General features: G+C 39.4%; 1 protein-coding gene across 3 annotated transcripts in view; it reads right to left on the bottom strand.

Moving 5' to 3' along the window:
• The window catches only part of ELMOD1 (ELMO domain containing 1), a 65320-nt gene that overhangs the window by 44729 nt on the left and 8320 nt on the right, over positions 1-12271 (bottom strand). Inside the window, exon 1 of one of the 3 annotated variants that reach the window (XM_019809850.2) lies at positions 7930-7948. The exons of 1 other annotated variant lie outside the window; for it this stretch is intronic. The gene's annotated coding sequence lies outside the window, so the exon portion shown is untranslated. Of the gene's footprint in view, positions 1-7929; positions 7949-12271 lie in introns of those variants that run through there. One more of the 3 variants, XM_034665692.1, reaches the window with a different exon arrangement.

Below are 12271 nucleotides of genomic sequence, written 5' to 3'. Positions count from 1 at the left end.
CTTAACTCAATTAAGTCACTGCCTTGTTTGTATCTGTCTTACTACTTAAAAAACACTGATACTAACTTTTTGTTTAACTCAGATTTATTCAGGTCTTATTTATATAAAGTTCACCCTTTTTTGGTCAGACAGGAACTCTAATGCCACCTGCCTTGCAGCATGCAAGGACAGTGTGGGGACTGCTCTTGTGCAGTGTCTTCCCTGTAACTTCCTCTCTAGAGGGGTTTTTAACCAGGACATCAGAGTTCCCTGCTGTGTTTTAAATCTCTCCCGTTGTTCTGACGTCATGTGCTTCCTGTTTCTTTCCCTTTGGACAACATGCTCCTTTAGGCCACCAGGGAAGCCCCAGGGCCTAATACAACGCCAGGCACATTAGGGGCTCAGTATGGATTTGTTGGAATGCACTCTGCACCCTTCTAGAGCAATGCACTTCATTAACAGGACTATTCCATAACAGCACCAATAAAACAAATGAAAAATCTCCCCACTGGAAGAAAAAGAAAACCCTGTAGATGGTTTTTTTTTTAAAACCAAAATAAAGAATATGATCATAATCGTGGGTTTCCTGATCCTCCCAGTTTATCTGCAGTGATTCCTCTCCATGTGCATGAGTCCACTACCCGGACCTGTTCCAAAGGGAAGGATCAAATGACTGCGTTTGATGCATCAAACACCTCCAAGATCAGTTGACACTTCAGTGCTGCGTGTGGGGTTATGTCCCCTTTGTACTTTTTTTTTCCAGCTGGGAAGAAAGGGGCAGCAGGCGTGGTCTGCTCCTTTGAGAACTCATCTTCTCACCTGGTATCAGGGAATCTCCCCTGCCTCTTTTGAGTGAGAAGCCCCCTACGGCTCTTTGTAGAGTCCCTCCCGGTGACCCTGCCTCTTAGAAACCAATCTATCTATTGAGCATCCCAGGGAATGAATTAGACACTCAACTAGAGAGAAAAGAAATCCTTTCAATAAAATCATAATCCCTACGTGAGACTAAAAAATCGATGTTGTATGTAGCCCTTCAAATTCTAACTGACTAAATCCCCTATAACAAACAAAATGGTTGTGGACTCATAATGTTTATATGTAAATAAAAGACAGTCTACAAAATAAACAGTGTTCTCCTCTCACAATTTTCCTAATTTGGGATTATCCTAGTTTTTTTTTTTTTAAGTTATATGGAACACATTTAAAAAAATTTAATTTACATAGTCTCAGCCTAAAGTTTTGTGAATAATAACTAATATTTGCAAAATGCTTACCATATGCCAGGCAATATTCTATGAGCTTTGTTTTTATTAACTTACCTAACAGTCATCTTGTGAAGTGAATAATAATTACTATCTCCATTTTACAGCTGGGAAAATTGAAGCACAGAGAGGTTAAACAACCTTGCATGGTCACACAGCTACTACTGGCAGAGCTGGGATTCAAAGCCTTGCAGCCTGGCTCCTGAGGCATTGTTGTTAATCACTCTCCTGTGCTGCCTCTGGAAACCACTGAAGTAAAATTCTGGACTGACATAAGAGTGAAAGAAATGAATAGTGTATTCAATTCAAACTAAACTGCAGAGCTGGGGATAATCAAGGCCTGGATGTACATCTGCACTTGAAAACTTAGTGTTCCTCCGGGAGCTAGCCAGGGGACTCTTGCATAATAAGGGTTACTGTGCCACTAAAATTTAACTTCTTTCCTTTCCTGAAGCAAATGCACTGCAGATCTCTAAGTTTCCAAACAAGAACATTTTATGGGAAGTCACACAACAGAGCCCCAACGGCTGAGTTTTTTATCCTCTCTTGAGGCCACATTTCCAAGGACAGATGAATCCTTGGTAGTATAATTCTGAAATAACTAATAGTAAAAGTTCCTTCTCCTCAATGTAAATCTAGTGCTCCCCTGGGGAAAATCCAGTGAAATTCAAGCTCCAGGTGCATAGTGCTGTTTGTGTGGTGATTTCATTCTCCTCAAATTATTCTTTGAGTCATGATCAGTGTGATGGCGTCTTCAAATCAGCATTTTCTCTGGGCTTGCTTTCAGTCCACCTCTGTATGTTTTAGTTTTCATAATACATTACATGTTTTCCTGTGCAAATGAAAATATTTACCTATTATTATTATTACTGTTTTTTTTTTTTTACTGTACATAAGATATATCTAATGGCTGGTAAAACATTCCACATCTACCTAGGAGATATCTATTAACTTGAATGAGTTTTCTTGAAGTCACTGAAAAGCAAAATAAGTTCCATTCTCCTTTAGATTTCCCAAACTGCTTCTGTTGTTTTCTTTTCATGCTATAGCAAAACTAAGGAGAAAATCAACAGGTCAATCTCAAAATGTGTAATTATAATCTGGAGATGAAAACACATTCCATTCCCACCTCCCCTGAGTCTGGATTCAAAAGACAAAGTTTGGGCAACAGTTTTTAGCAGTAGTGAAAAAATGTCCGCTTAGCAGTTGAGGGAGGGGGGCACACCCACAACTTCACTCTGCAGATGATAAAGTCAAGGTCAGCAGTAGCGAAATGATTGGCCACTGATTTAATTTCTTCACTTTGAGATTTTCTTCTCATTTCACTTGAAAGAAGAAAACAGTGACACGTTGAACCATAAGGTCCAGAAATAATAACTTTTATAGCTTTCTCCCCTAAAAATACATTTGATCAAAAGCTGCTTTGGGTATCAGAAGAAAGCCTATGGCTAATTTAGTTCAATTCCATTTATTCTTTGTCTTTATTATACTATGTCACTTTAAATGTTTCCTAAAAGTATTTGAGACAATAATAAACCCAAGTGAACCTTAACCTGTGGGGCAGTTTCAGTTTCCCTCTGGAATAGTCTCAGAGTATGTTCCTAGTGCCCTTGCTAGCGTCCAGGGAAGTCACAGTGATGACATCCCTCAATCAGTCAAGGAGAGATTTGGGACTCTTGCAGGAAAAGATACAGGCTCCTCTTCTTCCACCCATTCATCAGTGATAGCTATATGTCTGTAGGTAAAACGGAGGAGAGGCAGGTGCTCTGATAAAGGCCAAACCTTACAGATGTTTGAAGCTAAGGTCGTTTTAGCATGTGATTACTTGAGAATCTCTCCCAAAGGAGCACATGTCTGTGGGAACACAGGCAGGGGTCCAGGTGGCTGTGGCTGAGGAGGGGCTGGTAAGCCACCTGCCATGTGAGGGGCTGGGCTCTAGCTGAGCCGACCCACAAAGCAACACAAGAAGGGGGAGGTCAATCTTTTAAATCTGGTGGGCCAAGTATCAGACACAAATTAGGTGAGCAAATGGGTCCGGATTAGCAAGTTTAGGGAATGGCTAAGCTTGCATCATGATTCCTATTTTGTCAAGTCCTAAGAAGCACTGTTGTCAGGGAGCCCTAGACAGATGAGGGACTCAGTCTTCAAAGGATATAATGCAGTCACTCACCATGTGAAATAAGAAGGGAGGGGTGAGAAGGGCAGGGGAGGAAAGAGAAGGGAAAGAAATATTTCTAAGGCTACTTTTGAGCATTTGAAACATGTATACAATGCCATTTTTGACTTTATTACAGGTATGCAGATGAGGGAGAACGCAAGCAATATGAAAATTCACTACCCTAAAGAAATGAAAAATCTTTCGGATTATGCATTTACATTTCACACACGCTGGCCAGCATGCCACATTAGAGGTATAATGTTCATGTGTACCATTCTCCCGGAGGCCACATTCCAGAACTTTCCTCCTCTGGGCATTAGCTTGAAAGATGCTCTGCTGACACTCACTAAAATGACAACTAGGAAGGTTTTTTCTCCTTTTTCGGGAATAAAACACTCATCCAGGGTTTATTTTTGTGATTTATAGCAATGCAGGCCGATGCCAGCCACAGAATTCAGGGCTGCCTGCAAATATATTTATGATCTGCTTTAAAGGTACAGTGATTTTCTGGCTTTCACTGTGGTTGCCTACATGTCTGTACTGTTTTCATGGAGGGAGCTAAGGATGGGGAAAGCAGAATTGATCAAATTTGTCTTTCATTTTTAAAAGAGTAAGGAAATTTCATGGAACACCTGGGTGGCTCAGTCTGTTAAGCGTCTGCCTTCGCTCTGGTCTGATCCCAGGGACCTGGGATTGAGTCCTGCATTGGGCTCCTTGCTCAGCGGGGAGCCTCCTTGTCCCTCTCCCTCTGCCACTCCCCCTGCTTGTGCATGCTCTCTCTGACAAATAAATAGATAAATAAAATAAAAATTAAATGGATATGATTTTGCCAATCTAAACTGATACTTTTTGAAAATTTTCTCTTTCGTATAATGAAAATACAGTGAGGGCATCGGCTAGAAATGTTGGACAGGAAAGCAGATTGGAGCATTTCCAGGGACCTGGGGGCAAACAGGATATCCTGCCCGGAAGGCAGTTGCTGACCCTCATCACACAGATTAAATAATAGCATTCACTTATGACAAGTAGATCTTTTAGGTTAGGTTTCTGCAACAATTTGTACTGTAAAAAGAAAAACACAACAGTTTCAAACTCACTTTAGAGCTATGACTTGATGTGCATGACTTGATTAATGTTTGCTGAGTGAATATTATTTTATTCTCTCCAATGATATTTCATCAGGCCCATCAAGGGTAAATGCACCATTATGTCATGTGTCCTTAAGGAAGAATAAAATACTGCTAATTAAACTGTGATGCAACCTAATTTCAGTGGTGTGGGAAAAGAAATCTTAGAATCAATGAAATATAGTAAGACTGAAGCCTACTACTTATTTCCAAATTCCAAGCTATGATGTTTCTGCAGAAGAATCCATTGGTTGATGACAAAGAGCACTAATGGCCTGCAGCAGGTCACCCTGGGGGATTCTTATTCCCCAACTCAAACATTTCTATTCATTCAGGTTACACCAGGCTAACTAATTCCATGATCTGTTATAGGCTGATTACATATGAGCAACTTGTGTCCTTTTTAACTCACTGGAGATCCTCCCAACCTCTTACTGCATAGTCTCTGGGCTCTGGTGTCCTTCCCTATCACAGTCCCTCCAGTATACACACAGCATGCACAGTTCACGCACATACATGTTCTCACACAACTTCCTTATGCTACCATCTTATCTCTCACCATAAACATCTCAAGAGTGGTGAGCACCACGCCTTATCTACACAAAGAGTGAATGAATGAGTATGGAAATGCTTGGTTGAAGACAAGCACTGTCTAGTCCAAGCTCCATTTTCTTGTCCTTATCTTAGTTGATATGATTTCACGTGAGCTGCTTCTTGAAGGGCCTGTTTTTTGGCTTCTGTGATCCCTTTTCTCCTGGTTCCATCTATTTCACATTCTTTTTCTGCCTGCCTTTTAAGCCTAAGTGTTCCTTAGTATTTCACTCTTGACCCTTTTCTTCCCCTTCACCTCTTCTAAGTGACGCTCTCTTTTGGGGCCTCAATCAGATCCAACAAATGACTTGCCCAAGGCCAGACAACCAATTGGTAGGAAAAGACCTCAGCTCTTATTTCTGGTCAGTAAACATGTTCACTTATTATGTTCAGTTCTTTCTAGGCACTAGAGACGCAAAATACACAGGACACAGACTTTGCCCTCCAGGAGTGGAAACTCTGGTAGGTCTCACACATGGAGTCTGGGGCCTTTCTGAAGTCAGTACGGAAGCTCTGAGCCGTCTCAAATGAAAATACATTTAAGCCATGTCAGACTAAACCAGACTATCCTCTTAGGCAAGGCTTCCTAACCAATCTGTCAGTATTATGAACTCTTCATCAATGTGTGATAAGATTCTGATCAGTGGTAATGTGATATTCTCTCGTTTTTTAGGGGAGAGTACATATTATTTACAGTAGTATGTGTTAGGTGGAATATTTTGCTAAGAAGATGGTATGAGTAGGTTAAGAGAGTATTAAATTTTACTGTGGGTTAGGAGACAAGAGGAGTAAGGAAAACAAGGATGGCAATTGTGCGAGTTTACATAGGCAGCATGAGATCCTTAACTACATAGTAATTCTCTCACGGTAATTATTGCTGATATATTTAACAGTATTTTACATCTTTAATTCCTTTTAAGTGTGCCCTTAAAACTTTTGTCATGGACTTCCATTTAAACATCACAAATAAAACGCGTGATATCCCACTGACATGAGAATAAAGAAATCAAAAAGGCATAAATCCATAAGGCTGAGGGCAACAGGGGCATACATGAGATATCAGCAGACTTCTAGAGCTGGAAAAGGATGGACAAGTGGTAATTAGCCTAATTGATGAAGCTGGCAGTGAGGGAGGTGACCCAAAGGCAATACAATTTAGAATACAGAATCTTGGTTTAATATTCAGGACTCAGTGATGCCTAGTTCCTCTAAAAGTGGTAGTGTACAATGAAGTCAACACAGGAGGCTTGGTTGACATTTTCCATAAGGAATAGTTAGATCTCTTTCCCTGTTCTTTGAAAGCAAGTATAACCACTCTCTGTTCTATCAGAAAACGTGAGATTTACTCTTGAAGAGGTTGAACTAGAGAGGCTCTGAACTTTTGGTTCATACCGAATACAAGAAGCTTAAGTGAAAGTCTACATGGTAAATGTGAGATTTATTCAGGCTTCTTCTTCCACTTAGCTTCTGGAACAGAGGCAGCCATAATGCTGCTACTCAGGTTACTGGGGATTTATCCCTCAGGAATTTACCCGACACACATGTGGATCTCCCCCAGTGAAGCACCAGCCCCTTACTGGTCAGCAAACTCCACTGATGCATAGAAAGCTTCCAATCAGTGTTTTAGTGCTTCAGTCTTAAATATGAATAGACAGCCAGGATTATCAGAGAATTAAGAAAAGTTTCTAACTTGACTGAATTACAGAGGCTCAAGGAAAGGTGAGAAAAGGGGAAATTTGGAAGAAACAGAAGCAATGCAAAGAGAAGAAAACAATCAATACATCATAATTTCATAGATATTAGAAAAAATACTACACTCATGAAAGACATAAGAAATAATAAAAATCCACATTAAGAGAATAAGAAAATGTTCTTAGAAATTTTTTTTACATGATAGAAATGAAAATTGAAGAAATATCCCAGATTTGAGGAAATCTGCTGAATAGAAATTGACAAAAAGATGAAAAATGGGAGGAAAAGATTCAACATTCAAACAACAGATATTCCAGAGAGAAATAAAAGTGAAAAACTATGTGAAAAAATTACTGAAGAAATAATACAAGAAATTCCAAGAACTGAGGAACCCTAGCCTACAGATCAAAACGGCCCACAGGATACCCAGCTCCTTAAGCAACAAAAGACCCTCATAGCATATCATATTGAAATTTCACAACATAAATGTTTCCAGTGGGGGAGTAAAAACAGACAGTTCGCATACAAAGAGCTAAGAATCAGATCATCCACTTTGTCAGTAGGAACATGGAAGCAAGAATAAAAATTATGAGAAAAAATTCTCTCCAATTTAGATTTCTATATCCAGCCAAAATATTAAGTATGAGGTGAGAATGAAGAGAATTTCAGACACACAAGCCTTTCATGTACCTCCCAAGCATGGCTTTTTAGGAGTTTCCGAAGGAAGCATTCCACCAAAATGAAGGTAGAGAATGAGAAGACACTGGACCCAGGAATCAGACGATCTAATATTTGAGAAAGGTGAAAGGAATTCTCAGGACGATGGTGTGTGGGGGCTTAACAAAGGATGTCTTCATGAAAAAAATGAACTGAGAGATTATTTGACAGAAAATTATATGATGTTTTAAGTGATGGGTATTACTCTGATAGAAACAAAAAGTTAAATTTAAAGAAGATGTCACACAGAGGCTTCCAGCCTCCTGAGGTCCAGTGCCCTAAGCTCGGTGAACCCATCCAGAACAGACAGACAGACAGAAAGGAGAGAAAGAAAGAAAGAGAAAGGCTTAAGGAATCAGAGTACTGCCTGCAACAAGTGGATGGATTCAAAAAGCCACCTTACTTCTAGAACAGTATCCAGCTAAGCCATCAGCTGCAGGTTGAGTGCTGGATGTGACACAGATGTAGCTGCAGCGGAAATCTTCAACAGGAGAGTCTCAGAGTTTGCGTTAACACATGCTGATATGGTTCCGTAATGTAACAGAATGTCCAAGTCATTGGATACAGTAATTATGAACCCTCCTTTTAGGAATGAAAATAAAAAGGGGATAGATATGAGTTTTCTGAAGATTGCTTTGGAAATGGCAAGAACAGCAGTATATTTATACAAATTCTCAACTGGAAAACACATTCATAAGAAGGCTACAGAATGGAAAATCAAGGTCAATTCTACTCCAAAGCTGCACTATAACCTACCAGCATCATATTAATCTCTTAAGAAATCAGTGGACATGGAAATGAACCTAATTTAGTTTTCTTTTTAAAAACCTCCAAAGATAAAAAGCACTTTAAACCTAAGTAATAAATACAAAATTTGTTATTAAAAAAAGATTCCACAAATTATAGATCAATTTTTCAGGAATGTAGTAATGATATTGTGATTATGTTTCTGAAAAGTCAGTATATTTTACAGATACATACACAAATATTTACAAGTAGTATCATATGTGTCTAGGATATGCTTCAAAAAAAATGGGGTGGGCAGACAATAGGTTAAAAATTAAACAGTACTGGTCATGAGTTGATGATTTTTGAATATTGGGATCCATTATACTGTTCTGTCTACTTTTGTATATATTTGACATTTTCCAAATAAAAACTTACCAAAAAAAAGGTGCCTTCAACAAAATTGAGAATCACTGTAACCATAAGAGGCATTTTTTACAGCCAAGCAATGATGATTAGCACCTGACTTTTTTCATAACAGAAGTTAGAGGTAAATTTATTACTCTTTAACAGCTTTGGGAGACTGCAACAAAAATGAACAGCAGTTTGGTGTCTAACCCACACCACTTTCATGACTGACTTAGTTCTCTTAGGAATTTTAAATTCTTTAGAGCCTCCATATGGTGTTAGGTGTCACCATTTTAAAATACTGAGGGGCGGGCTGGGTGGCTCAGTTGATTAAGTGTCTCTCTCTTGATTTCAGCTTAGATCATGATCTCAGGGTCATGATTAGAGCCCTGTGTTGGGCTCTCTGCTAAGCATGGAGCCTGTTTGAGATTCTCTCCCGCTCCATTTTTTCTCTCTCTCTCAAAAAAAATTAAAATATTTATGGAGCTTGTTTCTTAGTGGTTAAAACATGTGCTAGTGTATATCAATGACATATTTGGTGAAATATGGTAGATGAGTTTAGGAGAAAGAAGTGGCAATTAAAATATGACATGCTCTAACAATGTTTCCTAATTTCAGAAATGTTAACATGAAAAAAAAAATGGCCTCTTGGAATTGAAGAAACACAGTATTTTCCTAAAGAGCATCCTTTCTTATCCCAACCCTTTATCCCCATGCTAAATCAATCTTCAGAATCAGAAAACCCACAAAATGATATCTGCCTCCCTCTTGTTTGACAGCCTCCTCCAACTTGTCCCCATAGTACTGATTTGAAAACACCAGCTTCATGTGCCTCTTCTGTCCAATGCCGAGCAAGGTGCCTTATTCCAGAAATTCTCAGAAAATGAATAAACGTTCCCTTTTGTGCTTTTCAGAGTGCATCATGTTCAGTAGGTCCTAGTGACTGACTAACATGCCAGCATAAGCACAGTCCTGCACCCTCTAACAGGATTTCTTATCACAAGGAACAGAAACTAGCTCTGCCTATTTTAGCGAAAAGGAATTTGTTCTGAAGGTAACCCATAGACTCTCCGGGAGGGCCAGAGAACTAGGTTTAGAGGTTATGTAGCCAAAAATAACCCTGAAAATGATGGCATGGAGCCAGTCCAGTAGAGACAGCTCTTCTGCTGCCACCAGGTCCAGACTCAGGAGCAGGCCCCGCTGACCCCCCAGCAGGGGGCAAGGGCTGTTGCTGTCTGGAACACCTGCCTGACCTGGGGCAGAGCCTGGGTCATGGGCCCCAGATGGAAGCATGATGTAGCTAGCATTTTAGCTCCTGTAGTGGGGAGTGGGCACTGCCTCATAATGTGGGACAGCCCCCAACATGGGAAATGGGTTCAGATGGCAGCGTTCAAAAGAAACAAGTGTCCACTCGACTATAAAGAAATACTTTTGAAAGCCAGAATACAACGCAGAGTAGTGGAGTACACAGCAAGTACACTGAGGGAACACGTTTGCCATCCATCTTTGTCTAAGTTGATGAGGGGTACTGTGCAATTTTATATTAAAGCCTGGACACATGCCTATTTTATGGCTATTCAAAATACATACCATTTTTTTAAAAGATTTTATTTATTTGACAGAGAGGCTGTGAGAGAGGGAACACAAGCAGGGGGAGTGGGAGAGGGAGAAGCAGGCCTCCTGCCGAGCAGGGAGCCTGATGCGGGGCTTGATCCCAGAACGCTGGGATCATGACCTGAGCCGAAGGCAGACACTTAATGACTGAGCCACCCAGGTGCCCCAATACATACCATTTTGAACTAAGAATTTCAATTATGATCTAAGATAATGAATGAATACCTGGAAATAGCCTTTTAAATTTAACCCAGTGGTGGTCACAGAATAGATGCACTTACTTTAAGTGATGATTGATTAATTATCTAGGGAATAATCATTAAGTAGAAAAGAATAAGGATAGATATTCACTACAAATCAACAAAAGGATATATAATAGTTACATGTCACATAAATATTACTGAATCAGGCTGAGTTAAACATTGGCAGACTCATGTATAAGTGCCTGGGAGCTCAGTTTAAACTGCATAGTAAGATTTAGGAGGTGCTTTTAAGGTCACGTGAGCCAGCACCCAACCCAAAAAAGTCAGTCCCCCTTATTACATTCCTGACGGGTCCACAATTCACTGTTTGGTGTATAGTGTGTTATGTTGTTTGTTTCTGATACAGACTCTGTTCGTCTATGAATCTCACGAAAGATAGCATTAATTTCTTTTTCTTGTTGGTTAATACTCAAGTGACCTAAAACTTTCTTAAAACCAAAACTGTTGTTAAACGGGAATTCCATTCCATGTCCTTGGGCAGCTGATTTTAGAACTTAATGAAGCCAACATCTATTCTTTTTAAACATAATCTTAGTTTCAGCCCTTGCTCTGGGCTCAGGGGTATCAAGTTTAATAGTGATTGTCATTCAAATTCACTAGTGCTTTGAACTTTGCATCATCAGAAACCTAATATACATGTAATAGTCCAAGTATACCTGAGTTATTGATAAAATTGTAGAAATGTCAGGGTCAAGGCAAAAAAATCTGATGGTCTGGCTCTATTTTAAATACTCTAGGTTATCTACAATTTAAAGGAGTAGTAGGAGAAATTTCTGATACACACAGAACTCTTCAGTAAAGCAAAAACTCTAACCCAATCCTTTTGTAAGCCTTGATTTTCATATGCTGCAGTAATGGTTTACTATTGGACTACGTACACATGGTACATGAGTCAATATGAAAGTTAAAGTTCTACATTAGGCATTTTAATATAGTTTTTAAAAATTAATGATGAGCATAATGCACCTTTTAATTAAAACAACTTTGATAAATGCTTACCATTGTAAGAGAATGTATGATTTAAGTTCTTGAATAAAAACAATTGTTTTAAGTTTTTTGCTAACTTAAATGGATTCTAAGACCAAAGAAAATCTAATTAAAATTAAAGTGTTCTCAGTAATAGTAGGGGACCTCAACACCCCACTATCAGAAATAGACAGAACACCCTGGCAAAAACTAAGCAAAGAAAAAGGCTTTGAATGCCATACTCGACGAGTTGGACCTCATAGATATATATAGAACACTACACCCCAGAACCAAAGAATACTCATTCTATTCAAATGCCCATGGAACATTCTCAAGAATAGATCATGCTCTGGGACACAAAACAGGTCTCAGCCAATACCAAAAGATTGAAATTATCCCCTGCATATTCTCAGACCACAACGCTCTGAAATTGGAACTCAACCACAAGGAAAAACCTGGAAGAAACTCAAACACTTGGAGGCTAAGAACCATCCTGCTCAAGAATGACTCGATAAACCAGGAAATCAAAAAACAAATTAAACAATTTATGGAGACCAACGAGAATGAATACACAACGGTCCAAAACCTATGGGATACTGCAAAGGCAGTCCTAAGGGGGAAATACATAGCCATCCAAGCCTCACTCAAAAGAATAGAAAAATCTAAAATGCAGTTTCTATATTCTCACCTCAAGAAACTGGAACAGCAACAGAGGGACAGGCCTAACCCACTGACAAGGAAGGAGTTGACCAAGATTAGAGCAGAAAT

The sequence above is a fragment of the Ailuropoda melanoleuca genome, chromosome 8 (assembly GCF_002007445.2).
Source record: "Ailuropoda melanoleuca isolate Jingjing chromosome 8, ASM200744v2, whole genome shotgun sequence".
Taxonomy (NCBI): Eukaryota; Metazoa; Chordata; class Mammalia; order Carnivora; family Ursidae; genus Ailuropoda; species Ailuropoda melanoleuca.
This window is presented reverse-complemented; position numbering and strand designations above follow the sequence as displayed.